The 17,002-nt window shown below is 39.0% G+C and overlaps 1 long non-coding RNA gene across 1 annotated transcript; it reads right to left on the bottom strand.

Moving 5' to 3' along the window:
- Window positions 1-421: 421 nt before the first annotated feature.
- On the bottom strand, window positions 422-16,382 carry LOC135965152 (uncharacterized). The gene is made up of 2 exons (XR_010578020.1): window positions 16,253-16,382; window positions 422-743 (listed from the first exon to the last, which is right to left on the bottom strand). It is a non-coding gene; the product is annotated as an uncharacterized lncRNA (long non-coding RNA).
- Between the last annotated feature and the right edge of the window lie 620 nt (window positions 16,383-17,002).

Here is a 17,002-nt window from a genome sequence, read left to right as displayed (position 1 = left end):
ACTAAATTAGACAAACCAAAGCCATAGACAAACTCCAGCCATTTTTGGCATCATTCTCAAAGACAGACTATATCAAAGACTTTACCTATTTCCTCTAAGAATCTTGTCTGAATTGGAATAAACAGTCACCAGCTTCTTGTGGTCCAAACATTCCCAAATATAAATTCACTGAATGTGGTCAAGACTGGCCAGCTATTTATCAAACTGTTTCCTTCCTCCTGGGCACTTGACGAGACTGTATTTCCCAGCTGCTCTTACAGTTAGCTTCTTCGGTGTGACTATGTGCCTCAGCTCTCATCAGTACAATGGAGTAGGAAGCAGGTTAGGCTTCTTGCAGGCCCTGAATCATAAAATCCTCCCAAATGTAATACTTCATTCTCTGTATTAGTTATCTACTTTTATATAACAAATCACCCTAACATTTAGCAGCTTAAAACAATAAATATTTATTATCTTACACAATTTCCAATAGGAATCTGGGAGGGTTTTTCCTAAATGTTTTTGACTCAGGGTGTCTCCTAAGGTTGCAGTCAAGTCATCAACTGGGGCTGCAGTTGTTTGAAGGCTGATTGAAGTTAGAGGGTCCACTTCCAAGGTAGGATACTCACATGGCTGTTGGAAGGAGGCCTCATTTCCTTGCTGGTAATTGGCAAAGACCTCAGTTCCTCATGATGTGGGCCTCCCCACATGGCTTCCTGAATCTTCTTGTGACATGGCAGCTGGCTTCCTCCAAAGTTAGCAACCTGAAACAAAGAGGGTGGAGAGAGAGAGAGAGAGAGAAAGCAGGAAGCTTTTTAGGATCTAGTCTCCAAAGATTATTCTTCCATTTTTTTTCTATTCAGTAGAGGCAAGTCACTAAGTAATCGACACTAAAAGGCAAGGAAATAAGGTTCAATTTCCTCAAGTGCGTATGAGGTATGCACACATAGAAACGCCACAAATAATATGTGCTCATTTGAAAACCATCATGTTCTTTGTCACCATCAGACAGGTGAATAGGGTGAACTACAAGGAGCTATATAATATAATATGGGGAAGCATCGAGATGGAAGGAGCCCAGATTCTTGAATGACCTCCTGGAGTAGTGTCTCCCATCCACATGAGACTCTGTTATGAGTAAGAAATAAATTCTGATCATGTTAAACCCCTGAGTTTGGGGAAGTTTTGCTGCAGCAATTAGTCTTCCCTAATTCACTACATTACAAAGAATGGAGCATATTTGTTTTCCACTCATATGTTGGTAAAAACATTTCATAGTATGCAAATATTAGCTGATTACCGTATTTACAAAATTAATATGCAGGGCAAGATTTTTTAATTCAGTCATGTAGATTATACTTATTACGCTTCTTGCTATTATGAACCCAACCTTTCCTTTCTTTTTCACAAAGCACCAAAGGATGGAGTCCTCAACAGACATTCTTTCACTTGCTCACATGTTTGTTGAATGAAAGAGTAATTAAATGCTAATTTCAATGAGAGAAACAGCCTTTGTAAGGGGAAGCAAGGAAGAGCCCTGTATGTAGAGGAGATATACCTAAACAAGAGAATGTATCTTTGATAAGTACTGTCAAAATAAAGTCACAGCAGAATGTGGCAAACTGCAGGCTCCCTGCAGGCATACAGAAGTGCTCCAGTGCCCCAGGTCCTAAGGTCATACTGGTCTGCAGCTCTTCCCACATGTCCAGTTTTTGCATTCTCACCCTCTGCCTTATTGAGTAATTTTCCCCAAAGACTTGAGTTCAACTGACTTCAAAGCTCTATATGTTCCTTCCATGGGCCTTGGAAGACAGAAAATATATTGGCTCCTAGAGTGACTCTGCCAGTAAAGAGAAGATTTTCTTCTATCAAGCTGCTCTGCTTGGTTCTCTACCCTTTGAAGTGAGAGCTTGTAGAAATCTTGGTTGCTTCAAACTTGGATTTGCAACTTTAAAGTGGCAGCTTCCTTCATTTACTGATTTTTTTTGCAGACTTAAAAACCTGTTATTGATTTTTTTTGGAAGAAAACAGTACAGTTTTATCAAAGCATTTTTTAAGTGTGAAGAGAAAATAATATCATTATCCAACAGACAAATAAAAACATATTCTCTACCACTCTAAGGTAAAAAGTCTTAATCTTTGTGGTCGATTGTGTTAATAGCAATACTACACACCCCTCTGTATCCATTCTCTTATCCTGTAGATCAGAGCCATCTGCTATTAAAACATAATAAATGACTACATTTATTTTATTTTATTTTATTTCTTGAGAAGGAGGTCTTGCTCTGTCATCCAGGCTGGAGTGCAGTGGCATTTTGACAGCTCACTGCAACCTTGACTTCTCGGGTTCAGGTGATCCTACCATCTCACCATCTTTAGTAGCTTGGACTACAGGCATGCACCACCAGCCCAGCTGATTTTTGTATTTGTTGTAGAGACATGGTTTCCCCATGTTGCTCAAGCTGGTCTTGAACTCCCAGGCTCAAGCGATCCACCTGCCTCGGTCAGCCTCCCAACGTGCTGGGATTACAGACGTGAGCCACCATGCCTGGCCTGATTGTTATTTTAGGCATTGAGTTTAGGGATAGTTTGTTACAGCAATAGTGAAGTGATACAGAAATTGGTGCTGGAAAGTGGATGCTGCTGTAACAAAAACTTAAATTATGAGACACTGGCTTTAGAACTAGATGGTGCATGAGACTGAGAAAATGGCAAGAAAAGTGTTAAAGAAAGCTGGGAAAATGGTGAGAAAACTTATCGAGGCTAGAGACATAGTAAGAAAACTTACAGGAGGCTTGCATTAAATAGATGTGAATTATTTGGCTGAACTGTCATTTATGGTAACTTCGAAGATAGAAAATGTATTTAATAAACTTCTGAATTTGTCCAAGTAAATCTTCAGACAGAATATCAGAAGCATCAGCTTGTTTTTAGCTGTCTATGATCAAAAATTACTATAAGAGAGAGATGAACTCAAGCATGAACTAGCAAATTTGCAAACAGAACTGAGAGGGAACATGGCTCAGAAATGCAGGAAGCTGTTACTCTGCAAAGTAAAATGCATTCTCATATTTAGACTTTTCAACCAGTAAAAGATTCTCAAATTAAGAAAATTCCTGGGGACAAAGATTAAGGGAGCTTCAGTAAGACATGCCCTCAAAGTAAAGATTAAAGTAAGAGTTTGATTGTACATCCCTTAAGACATCTGTAAGAAATAAGGCATTTTCTCAGCTGCACAGAAGGGCTTCCATAAAGCTAAGGGAGGATGATCCCACAGCAACCAGTCATGCCCAAAATAGGAGTAATTAAGTCTAGAGACGTAAAACTAACTAAAAAAATTGTTGGTATGGCCTCTGTCACATAGTGTGAATGCAAATGAAATACATAGAAAACCCACAAACATATAGAGAAATGTGTTGGTAGAAGCACCGCCAGCCTGAACTCAAAGAGGTAGACTGTGCTCAGGTTGTGAAAAGGTTTGTGAGTCCCCACTTTTCTCTGAACAGGAAAAAGGCTAAACACTTGCATATTTCTACCTGCTTTCTTCTCTCTCTACCATTATTACCATAAGAAGAACATTCCTGGGCTAGTCTGCAGATCCACAGAGAAAATGAGAGATCTTAGGCAAAGCCACCGTCCCCTTCCTTTGAGCCCAGTCTAGATCATATAACCAGTTGACCTAAAACCTCATGAAAACCAATACAGATTATTTCTTTAGGTCACTGCAGTTTGGGGGCAGTTGTGTTCCTGAGCAGTAACTACTTGATACAACCTTTAAAGCAGTGTTCCTCAGATTTTAGCGTGGATAAGAATGACCAGGCATGCTGTGGCCATGCCTGCTTGCAGGGCAGCCTTGGGTGTCCTGCAGACCCACATCATATTTCCTGCACAGGCAGACTGTGCCTGACTGGCAGAGAGCTCCAGCGAGGTGGCCCCCATGGCCATGCACCAGTTTGCCTGCTGCCTCCCCACACTGCAGCTTTCTGCTGGGCTCACAGTAACCCCCACATCACTTTGCTGGCACATGTGTGCACAGGCAGGTTTTGTCTTCCTTGTCCCGCTAGTGTCCTTCCACTGCTGCAGTGGGAATGCACGCCACCCCTGTCCACCTGCCAGATTACCATTGCAGTCAGAGCCTAGCTAGGCACAGAGGGAGCTGGCCCTACCTCCACCAGCACCTGCTGTAGCACCAACACTGCTGCAGGAGTGAAAGTTGGCACAGAGAACAGCAGACCCTGCCCTTCCCCGAGCAACCACGACTGTCTGCCATACACAGAGAGCACACACAGACCTGGCCTAGCAGCACCCTGTTCCTGGCTAATACCACCACCAGTGTGACAGTTGTCAGCAGGGGCCCAGCACCCCACCCCCAGCCTCACTGCCTCCACCACTGCGGTGAACACTCAAAGGGAGGGAGGTACCCAGGCACCCACTAGCAACATGCCACAACTGACAAACATGCATCCCACCATGCTGCCACTGCTGCTGCTGCTGCTGCTGCTGCTGCTGCTGCTGACACATGGGAACAAGGACAGACCCACTGCCACCACACTACGAAATGCTTGGCTGCCACTACCCATAAGAGTATAGTGACTAGTGGTCTGGGAGCACCTCTGCCCCCTCACAGTACAGTGGATTTCTAGCCTCAAGTAGCCAGAGAACAAAGTCAGGGCCCAATAAGAAGAAAAAAAAAAAAAAAAAAACAGAATTAGAGCATGCCATCCAGGAGTTGGGAGCTGAGTGTTGGCCCCATAAAATTTTCCAGAAGTGAAGCCAGCTGGCTTAACACTCCCCCTGCATATACCACAATTAAACACTCAAGGTCATCAAATAGTATAAAAGAAAAAAATCCATTCAAATGTCACTAACTTCAAAGACTGAAGAAACATCAGCCCACAAAGATGAGGAAGAACCAGTGCAAGAACTCTAACAACTCAAAAAGCCAAAGTGCCTTCTTTCCTCCAAACCACCACACTATCTCCCCAGCAAGTGTTCTGAACCAGGCTGAGATAGCTAAAATGACAGAAATATAATTCAGAATATTGATAGGAATTAAGGCCTTTGAGATGCAGGGGTAGACTGAACCTAATCTAAGAAAGTTGAGAATCACAATAAAACGATACAAGAGCTGACAAACAAAATAGCCAGTGTAGAAAAGAATATAACTGACTTGATTGAGCTGAAAAATCCACTGACAGAATTTCATAATGTAATCACAAGTATTAATAGCAGACTAACCAAGCTGAGAAAAGAATCTCAAAGCTCAGACCGGTTTTCTGAAATAAGACATGCAGGCAAGAATAGAGAAAAGAGAATGAAAAGGAAAAAACAAAACCTCCGAGGAATATGGGATTATGTAAAAAGACGAAATCTATGACTCATTGTTGTCCCTGAAAGAGATGAGACTGTAAGCAACTTGAAAAACATATTTCAGAATATTGTCCATGAGAACTTCCCCAATCTAGCTAGAGAAGCCAACATTCCAATTGAGGAAATGCAGAGAACCTCAGTAAGATACTGCACAAGAAAATCATCCTCAAGACACATAATCATCAGATTCTCCAAGGTTGGAATGAATTAAAAAATATTAAAGACAGCCAGAGAGAAAGGGCAGGTCATTTACAAAGGGAAGCCCATCAGGCAAACAGCAGACTTCTCAGCAGAAACACTACCAGCCAGAAGAGATTCACAGCCAATATTCAATATTCTTAAAGAAAAGGAATTCCAACCAAGAATTTTATATCTGGCCAAACTAAACTTCATAAGAAAATGAGAAATAAGATCCTTTTCAGACAAACAAATGCTAAGGGATTTCATTACCACCAGACTTGCCTTACAAGAGTTCCTGAAGGAAGCTCTAAATATGGACAGAAAAGACTATTATCAGCCACTGCAAAAACACACTTAAGTACACAGACCAGTGACACTATAAAGCAACCACCTAAACAAGTCTGCATAATATCCAGCTGACATCATGATGATAGGATCAAATTCACACATATCACTACTAACCTTGAATGTAAATGGGCTAAGTGCCCCCAGTTAAAAGACACAGAATGGCAAGCTGGATAAAGAACCAAAACCCATTGATATACTGTCTTCAAGAGACTCATCCCACATGCAATGACACCTATAGACTTAAAGGAATGGAGAAAAATCTACCAAGCAAATGGAAAACAGAAAAAGCAGAGGTTGCAATAATAATTTCAGACAAAACAGACTTTAAACTGACAAAGATCAAAAAAGACAAAGAAGGGCATTACATAATGGTAAAAAGTTGAATTCAATAAGAAGACCTAACTATGCTAAATATATATTCACCCAATGCAGGAGCACAAAGATTTATAAAGCAAGTTCTTAGAGACCTTCAAAGAAACATAGATGAAAAAAAAAAAATAGTGGAGGACTTCAATGCACCACTGACAGTATTAGAGCATTGAGGCAGAAAATTAACAATGATATTCAGGACCTGAACTCAGCACTGGATCAAATGGACCTCATAGACAGCTACAGAACTCTCCACCCAAAAACAACAGATTATATGTTTTCCTCATTACCATACGGCACATACTGTAACTAGAGAACAAAGAGCAAACCAACCCCAAAGCTAACAGAAGACAAGAAATAATCAAAATCAGAGCTGAACTGAAGGAGATTGAGACACACACACACACACACACACACACACACACACACAAATCAAAAGATCCACAAACTCAGGAGTTGGTTTCTTTAAAAATAATAATAAAATAGATAGACCACTAACTAGACTAATAAAGAAGAAAAGAGAGAAGATCTACACAGACACAATTAGAAATGACAAAGGGGATACTGCCACTGACTCCACAGAAATACAAATAACCATCAGAGACTATTATCAATACCTCTAGGCACACAAACTAGAAGATCTAGATGAAATTGATAAATTCCTAAACACATACACTCTCCCAAGACTGAGCCAGAAAGAAATTGAATCCCTAAACAGACCAATAATGGGCTCCAAAACTGAATCAGTAATAAGTAGTTTACCAACCAAAAAAAAAAAAAAAAAAAAAAAAGGCCTAGGACCAGACAGATTCACAGCCAGATTCTACCAGATGTACAAAGAGATGGGACCATTCCTACTGAAACTACTCCAAAATATTGAGGAGCAGGGAACTCCTCCCTAATTCATTCTATGAGGCCAGCATCATCCTGATACCAAAACCTGGCAGAGACACACACAAAAAGAAAACTTCACACCAATATTCTTGATGAACATAGATGCAAAAATCCTCAACAAAATACAGCAAATCAAATCCAGCAGCACATCTAAAAGCTTATTGTAGTCAAATATGCTTTATCCCTGGGATATAAGGTTGGTTCAACCTATGCAGGTCAATAAAGGTGAATCATGATTTAAATAAAACTGAAGACAAAAATCACATGATTATCTCAAAACATGTAGAGACTTTTGATAAAATTCAGCATGACTTCACATTAAAAACTCTCAATAAACTAGATATTGAAGGAACATACCTCAAAATAATAAGAGCCATCTCTGACAAACCCCAGCCAACATCATACTGAATGGGAAAAAGCTGGAAGCATTCCCCTTGAAAACTGGCATAATATGAGTATGCCCTTTCTCACCACTCCTATTCAACATAGTACTGGAAGTCCTGGCCAGAGAAATCAGGCAAAAGAAATAAAGTCAAGGAAGTCAGACTATCCCTGTTTGCAGATGACATGATCCTACATCCAGAAAAGCCCATCATCTCAGCCTAAAAGCTTCTACGCTAATAACCTTCAGCAAAGTTTCAGAATATCAAATCAATATGCAAAAACTATTAGCATTCTTGTATACCAACAACAGTCAAACTGAGAGCCAAATCAGGAATGCAATCTCATTCACAATTACCACAAAAAGAATGAAATACCTAGGAATACAGCTAACCAAGAAGGTGAAAGATCTCTACAAGGAGAACTGCAAAACACTGTTCAAAGAAATTGGAAATGACACAAACAAATGGAAAAATATTCCATGCTCATGGATAGGAAGAATCAATCTTGTTATAATGGTCATATTTCCCAATGCAACCTACAGATTCAATGTCATTCCTATCAAACTACCAATGATATTCTTCACAGAACTAGGAAAAAACTATTTTAAAATTCATATGGAACCAAAAAAGTGCCCAAATAGCCAAAGCAATCCTAAACAAAAAGAACAAAGCTGGAAGCATCATGCTATGTGACTTTAAACTATACTACAGGATCACAGTAACCAAAGCAGCATGGTACTAGTACAAAAACAGACTATTGAGCAGTGTCACAGAGTATAGGGCCCATAAATAAGGCCACACACCTACAACCATCTGATCTTTGACAAAACTGACAAAAACAAGCAATGAGGAAAGGACTCCCTATTTGATAAAATCGTGCTGGGATAACGGGCTAGCCATATGCAGAAGATTGAAACTGGACCCCTTCCTTATGCCATATACAAAAATTAACTCAGGATGAATTGAAAACTTAAATGTAAAACACAAAACTAAAAAACCTGGAAGACAACCTAGGCAATACCATTCTGGACATAGGAACGGGCGAAGATTTCATGATGAAGATGCTTAAAGCAATCGCAACAAAAGCAAAAATTGACAAATGGGATCTAATTAAACTAAGGAGCTTCTGATATCAAAAGAAACTATCAACAGAGTAAACAGGCAACCTACAGGATGGGAGAAAAACTTTGCAAACTATTCATCTGACAAAGGTATAATATCCAGCATCTAAAGGGAACGTAAACAAATTTATAAGAAAAAAAAATCCCATTAAAAAATGGGCAAAGGATATGAACTGACATTTTTTAAAGGAAGACATACATGCAGCTAACAAGCATATGAACAAAAGCTCAACATCACTAATCATTAGAGAAATGCAAATCAAAACCACAATGAGATACCATCTCACATCAGTCCAAATAGCAAATAGCTATTATTAAAAGGTCAGAAAATAACAGGTGCTGGCAAGGTTGCAGAGAAAAAGGAATGCTTATAACACTGTTGGTGGGAGTGTAAATTTATTCAACCATTGTGGAAAACAGTGTGGCAATTCCTCAAAGAGCTAAAAACAGAGCTACCATTTTACCCAGCAATCCCATTACTGGGTATATACCCAAAGGAATATAAATCATTCTGTCATAAAGACACATGCACACATATGTTCATTGCAGCACTATTCACAATAGCAAAGACGTGTAATCAACCTAAATACCCATCAATGGTAAACTGGATAAAGAAAATATGGTATATATACACCATATAATACAGCACAACTGTAAAAAAGAATGAGATCATGTTCTTTGCAGGGACATGTATGGAACTGGAGACCATTATCCTTAGCAAACTAACACAGGAACAGAAAACCAAATACCGCATGTTCTCACTTATAAGTGGGAGCTAAATTATGAGAACACATGGACACACAGAGGGGAACAACAGATACTGGGACCTATCAGAGGGTGGAGGGTAGGAGGAAGGAGAGAAATAGGAAAAATATCTAATAGATACTAGGTTTAATCCCTGGGTGATGAAATCTGTACAACAAACCCTTGTAACACAAGTTTACCTATATAACAAACCTGCACATGTACCTCTGAACATAAAATAAAACTTTAAAAAAAAAGGAATTACTAAGCACGCTTTCCTAGATCAGGTTTTCTAGGACGTACCCTGAAACAAGGATTTACATGCAAGTAATTTATTAAAGGAATACTTCTAGGATGAACTAGTAAAGGAGTGGAAAAATAGGGTATGGGAGAGGAAAAAAATTAAGTGTAGTAGATGCTGTTGGTGGCTGTATTCATTCAGGGTTCTTCAACAGGAACAGAACGAACAGGGTGTGTGTGTGTACACAAAGAGTGAGAGAGGGATTTGTTTTAAGGAATTAGCTCACGAGATTGTTGGCCTAGCAAATCCAAAATTCTCTGGGCATGCTAGCAGGCTGGAGACCCAGGGAAGAGTTGATGTTTCCATCTCAACTCTGAAGACAGACCAGAGGCAGAATTCCTTCTTCCTCAGAAGACCTTGGTATTTTCGCTTAAGGCCTTCAACTGGCTGGAAAAGGCTCATTCACATTGTGAAGGATAATCTGCTTTATTCAAAGTTCACTGATTAATCACACATAAAAGCTACCTTCACGGTAACATCACTGCAAAGAGTAGTGTTTGATCAAATATCTGGGCATCATAGCCTAGCCAACATGACACATAAAATTAACCCACAGTGGCCCACTCAATTCTGCTTCACAAGCCAGCTGCTGTGAGTGTGTTTGAGTGTTAGCTGCCAGTGACTCACAGCTGCCCTCAACCTAATGAAAGCAATCTCACCTAAAAAGATATGCCTCACTCCCCAGCCCAGCCCTGTCCCCCAACTAACAATGAGCAATGACTCACTGAGCCGAGACCAACCCTATGGGGTTATTAATCCTCCCGAGCTCTGTCATAGAGCCAGGCTGACGCAAGTCTCCAGCCAAAACCACATTCTGAGAGAACTCCCTCAACAAATCACATAAACAAAAATCTCAGCATTCGCCTTTGTCTCTAAGAAATCTGACAAGCAAGGATATGATTTGGGCAAAGTGGCATAGGAGTATCTTCAGCCTGATCCTTTAGGAATATCTGGAGTATAAGTTATGCCTCTGATATTTTCTCCTATTTAAGGTGAGGGCTTTCAAACTTCAGCACCAGTTAGTGTTGGCCAAAAGGGAGATGGGAAGCTGATAAACTCCCAGACATTCCTCCCAACCCCGACCCTCATGCTGAAGACAAGTGGCAGGTAGAGTCCATTGTAAAAGCACATCAAAAAGTCGGGGGCTGGACACAGAAGCAGTTTAAAGGATTCATGAGGATCTGGATGGAGCACTGACAGTTTCTGTTACATATGCTTACTTAAAATGCAGATTCCTAAGCTGTATTTCCAAGATTCTGAGTTAGGATTTCTGAGACAGAGACAGAAATCCCCACTATCAAGAATCCCAAGAGATTCTGATATAAGTTTTCCCATATTTGAGAAATTGTTGCTTTTAGATTAGGGCAAATGGTTTGTAATGTCCAATTGTCAGCCACAAAGCCAGCTCATTAAAGTACAGTGAAGATACAGAAATGGGAACCATTGTTTGAAATTCCCACCTAAGTCTTCTATAATCCTAATTTATCACAGCTGGTGATTGCATTTATTGATAGACGGCTAAGTATAGTAAGCTGTTTCCAACCCAGTAATAATCCAAACCAGATGATAAAAATAACTTTATTGGTATATAAAAAGCTAAGCCAAGGCTATATGAAGGCTTCATCTCTGGCACTTGGAAAATAGATGCCAGATTTTTATGTGAATTTCTTCTTTCCAATAGGCTCTGTTCTTACATTAAAATAAGATGACAAAATGGTGGAACTGTGTTGCACTTAAATTTTTACCATAAGCAATTACAACTATATGTGTCAAATATGAACGGTCTCCCGGCACAATGGTTCCTCTGCCTGCATAAGAAGTGAAGGACTCTCTATTTATTTTCACAATGAGGAGCTAAAGAGAAAATGAAGGAAATAATATGCGAAAGAAAACATTCAATGATTCATTCATTGCTTCATTCAGTGCACATATGTTGAGCGCCTGCCTTTTACCAGGCACTACACTGGGGCTGAAGATAAAGTCATAGAGAAAAGAAGCATGTTCTCAGTCGTCACAGAGCAGTGTGGGAAACAGTTTAGAAGTAAGGCAGTTATGCCACAATGCCACCACTTCTGCACTCAGAGTGCGGAGTGCTGCAGGGGTACCTAGGAGCCCTAGCACTCAGGGAAGGCTTCTTGGAGGAGACATCTAAGCTGAAGCTTCAAATAACCAAGAAAGTGTTGACAACAGGGAGCCTGAGGAGACGTTGGTGAGTGGAAGAAAATGACCAAGAAGATGATGATGAGAGGAGACTGGAGCAATAAGGCCTTACAATAGTCTGAGGCAGTTTCTTCACAGGGACACAGGGAGAATTGTCACTTATTGGAGAAGTGGTTATTTTTACATTCTATAACAAGAAGAGTAGTTCTTGAAGGTTCCAAGAAGCCTGTTTCTCGGCCTAGAGTAAAAGCACTCAGTCTTCAATGTCAACTTCCTTGACATAACAGATATTTGGTTCTCATAAGCCTGACATGTCCTCCTAGTAGCAGACCCGTCTATGGAGAATATGGAGGCCATGACAGTTACCTTCTCCCTGCTTCTAGTGACTTATGTGGAGACTGTGAACTCCACCGTAGAGGCCTAGAAAACATCTCACAGCACTATGAAGGCCATGGAGGGAAGCTGGAGGACTTGCAAGCTTAAGCGGGACTTCATATATTTCAACATCATTACAGTTGAGAGTCGTAATCTGGATGAGAAAGGACAAAGTGAGAAGTGAAATGGCTACAAGATGCGCTGTAAAATCAATTTCCATTTTCAGGACCTGATGATAGAATAATGGGCTATAAGCTAAGGCCATAATACATGTCACAAAGAGAGGGAGAAGACATGTTTTCCCAGAGAGTTGCCAATAGGATGTCCAGTGACTGAAACTCAAAGTAAAGTATTATAGAAGAGAAATATATGCCCAAGTATAATAGGGCATTCTACACACTACACAGGAAATCAAAGAAAGAATAATTGAGGTAATAGTACTCAGTATCTCAACAGGAGAAAATAAGCTGGATGGGATTTAGGGATAAGTTTAGGCCATGGTGCATTGGTAAATGTTTAACAACCAGCTATTTAGGGAGGGGCAAATATATATATATATATGTGTGTGTGTGTGTGTGTGTGTGTGTGTGTGTGTGTGTGTGTGTATATACACACACACACATATACATAAAATTGTATTGATAAAAGCTTATTACAAATTTTACTGATATAAGGAATAATAACTCAAAATTTACAAATAATAATAAAATATGCCACACTTTTTATTGTAAATTTCATATAGACAATTGATTCTCACAGAATGCTTTTGCTGATTTTTGCTGAATCTTGTATCTGTATTCAACCTATGGTTGCAAACAATGAATGAGCTTATTTATGACATGAATTTTGGTTGATACTTACATTCATATTAACAAGTAAGGACAAAAGCAAAACAGAAGGGACCTAGGTTGGAACTTTGTTTATCTGTCAATGATGTGAGTGATTTATTTGCTGAATTGGCAAATAGTTTTCAAATACTGCAAAAATATTTTCTTAATGGTATATGCCATTCACAGTGTAATGGCGATAGACACAACATACTATTGTGTCTATCTGCATTATTTACATTGGCTTCATGACTTTCTTAAGTCTAGACAGTCAACAACAAAAAAATCAAGATCTGACTTATAGCATTTGCTGATTTTCCTGGTGTAAATATTCCCACCAAGACCAATTTCAAGCTGCCAAGTTGACTTAATGAACACAGCATTGAGAAGGAAAGCACAGCAGTAGCATACCATTATACAGTATTTCAATCTTATAGGAGCAATAGACATAACCTTAAGAGTAAAGATACTCTATGATACAGGTCAGTGAAATAATTGGACAATCATGAGTTTCACATATTTATTATCTTTTAGTGATTACACTTTCTTTAGCTAAATGATTGGTAATTATATTTCAGTAATTTATTCTAGAGTCCCAATGTTAGTCTCAAGGACACCAGTCTCTGGTGTGCAGACTTCATTCTCCTTTTTCATTTGTGAAAGAATCAAGTTTGCCCAGAAATTTGCTTCACTATTTTGAAATCTATTCCATTTTCTGTCATTTCTCAAAAATTAGAAACACTGAGTTATATCAAAATTCTAGATTATAAAACAAAACTTGGTGAACAAATTCAACATACACTACAGCCAAAAATAAACACGACACATTCTACTGCTTCTCATTCTTTTAGAATAGGTGATAGATAGATCTTAATAGATAGATACAGAGATATACAGATACAGATATGATTTTAGTTTTAAGCTTCAATCCCCAAAATTCTAAATATGTGGAAGTAAAGAAGCTTCCATGTAATTCACAGTGAAATAACATCTGAAAGTAAATTTTCTTTTTTTGTTGTTTTTCTATTTTTTTTTATTACTATACTGTAAGTTCTAGGGTACATGTGCACAGTGTGCAGGTTTGTTACATATATATACCTGGGCCATGTTGGTGTGCTGCACCCGTTAACTCATTTACATTAAATATATCTCCTAATGCTATCCCTTCCCCCTCCCCCAACCCCACGACAGGCCCCGGTGCATGATGTTCCCCTTCCTGTGTCCAAGTGTTCTCATTGATCAATTCCCACCTATGAGTGAGAATATGTGGTGTTTGGTTTTCTGTCCTTGCGATAGTTTGCTGAGAATGATGGTTTCCAGCTTCATCCATGTCTTTACAAAGGACATGAACTCATCCTTTTTTATGGCTGCATAGTATTCCATGGTGTATATGTGCCACAGTTTCTTAATCCAGTCTATCATTGATGGACATTTGGGTTGATTCCAAGTCTTTGCTATTGTGAATAGAGCTGCAATAAACATACATGTGCATGTGTCTTTATAGAAGCATGATTTATAATCCTTTGGGTATATACCCAGTAATGGGATGGCTGGGTCAAATGGTATTTCTAGTTCTAGATCCTTGAGGAATTGCCACACTGTCTTCCACAATGGTTGAACTAGTTTACAGTCCCACCAACATGTAAAAGTGTCCCTATTTCTCCACATCCTCTCCAGCACCTGCTATTTCCTGACTTTTTAATGATCGCCATTCTAACTGGTGTGAGATGGTATCTCATTGTGGTTTTGATTTGCATTTCTCTGAAGGTCAGTGATGATGAGCATTTTTTCATGTGTCTGTTGGTTGCACAAATGTCTTCTTTTGAGATGTGTCTGTTCATATCCTTCACCCACTTTTTGATGGAGTTGTTTGCTTTTTCTTGTAAATTTCTTTGAGTTCTTTCCTAAGCCAAAAGAACAAAGCTGGAGGCATCACACTACCTAACTTCAAATTATACTACAAGGCTACAGTAACCAAAACAGCATGGCACTGGTACTAAAACAGAGATATAGACCAATGGAACAGAACAGGGCCCTCAGAAATAATACCACACATCTACAACCATCTGATCTTTGACAAACCTGACAAAAACAAGAAATGGGGCAAGGATTCCCTATTTAATAAATGGTGCTGGGAAACCTGGCTAGCCATATGTAGAAAGCTGAAACTGGATCCCTTCCTTACACCTTATACAAAAATTAATTCAAGATGGATTAAAGACTTATATGTTAGACTTAAAACCATAAAAAACCCTAGAAGAAAACCAAGGCAATGCCATTCAGGACATAGGCATGGGCAAGGACTTCATGTCTAAAACACCAAAGCAATGGCAACAAAAACCAAAATTGACAAATGGGATCTAGTTAAACTAAAGAGCTTCTGCACAGCAAAAGAAACTACCATCAGAGTGAACAGGCAACCTACAGAATGGGAGAAAAATTTTGCAATCTACTCATCTGACAAAGGGTTGAAAGTAAATTTTCAACCATGGCTTTTTCAAGGAAAAACCCAACAAGAAGACTGCTATGGCTTGAATCTTTCCTCCAAACCTCAGCTTGAAATTTAATTGCCATTGTAACACTGTTGAGAAGTGGGGCCTTTAAGAGGTCAAGAGATTAATTCCATTATATGGCAGTATGTTTGTTATCTTAGGAGTAGGTTTCTAAGGTAGTGTGTTTGTTATCTTAGGAGTAGGAACCTGCTAAAAATATTCCTAAGATATTAAACACACTAAAAAGGACAAAAATGATGAGTTTGGCCTTTCCCTCTCTTTCTTTCTGTCTCATGTAGTCACTTGCCTTTCTGCCATATTATAATGGAGCAAGAAAGCCTTCAGCAGATGCCAGCACCATGCTCTTGGACATTCCAGCCTCTAGACTCATGAGCAGAATAAACGTCTATTCTTCATAAATTAATCAGTCTGTGGTATCCTGTTATAGCAGTAGAAAACTGATTAATACAAATACATACCTTTGCTCAATGCAAGACTGAAACAGAAATAAATATCTCACCTTTTTAAATGATAGAATTCATGGTAATTAGTATTCATATATTTTGCTGTCACTACAATCAAAAAGCAAATAAGTTCAATCAACAGTTTTTGAAATGAAAAGGATCCATTCTGCATTCATAGCTAGGTCATTTTACAGACACATGAGCAATACACTTCAGCAATTATTCTCTACGTAATATTCACTTACCCTCTAGAAAGAAAATCCGTTACTTTCATTCTCCTCAAAGCAGTCCCTGAAAGCTTAAAATAAAAATAAACAGAAATTAAAATAACCGAGGTTTCCTATCAAAATAAGTTAATAAAATATTAATAAACATTAACAAATGAACACACTCAAAAATTGAGAGTAAAATTAATCCCATGTTTCTCAGTAAATAATTCATTGAACGTGAGGAAACTCTCACAGACTGACTTCTATTCAAGCTATTCTAAGACTTTCACATCATTGGCAATGGATGTTTTCTTGGACTTGGTGGACACATTACTCACTACAAATGAGAAAAAAAAATGTGGAGGAGGTCGATCACTGGACCAGGAGGCCGAAGACTGTGTCATTGCCCCTATCAGTCCAATGATCTTTCTTCATTCCTACACCATGCCAGGCACTGTGCCAGGCAGCAAGAATTAAAAGGTGGATAAGATATGATCCCTGTTGATGGGGTGTTTATAGTTGAGTATTTTGACTAATTCGAGTTTTCAAAACTAGCTAGAATACAAGATACAGTTTGATAATTACAATAGAAATACATGGGGAAGGAAGAATCAAGAATAACTTCAGAGGAGATAGCCATAAGGAATGAGTGATCATTTTCTCATGAGAGGATGAAGGGAAGACACTACAGGCAGTGGACAAAAAGAACAAAGACACAATCCCAGGGAATTTATGGAAAAGAGAGTGTTAGCAGTGGAGTGGACACCATAAGGACACGGAAAGTTC

This window comes from Macaca fascicularis, chromosome 9 (genome assembly GCF_037993035.2).
Source record: "Macaca fascicularis isolate 582-1 chromosome 9, T2T-MFA8v1.1".
Lineage (NCBI taxonomy): Eukaryota > Metazoa > Chordata > Mammalia > Primates > Cercopithecidae > Macaca > Macaca fascicularis.
Note: the sequence above shows the minus strand (reverse complement) of the source record. Positions and strands in the feature narration are given on the sequence as shown.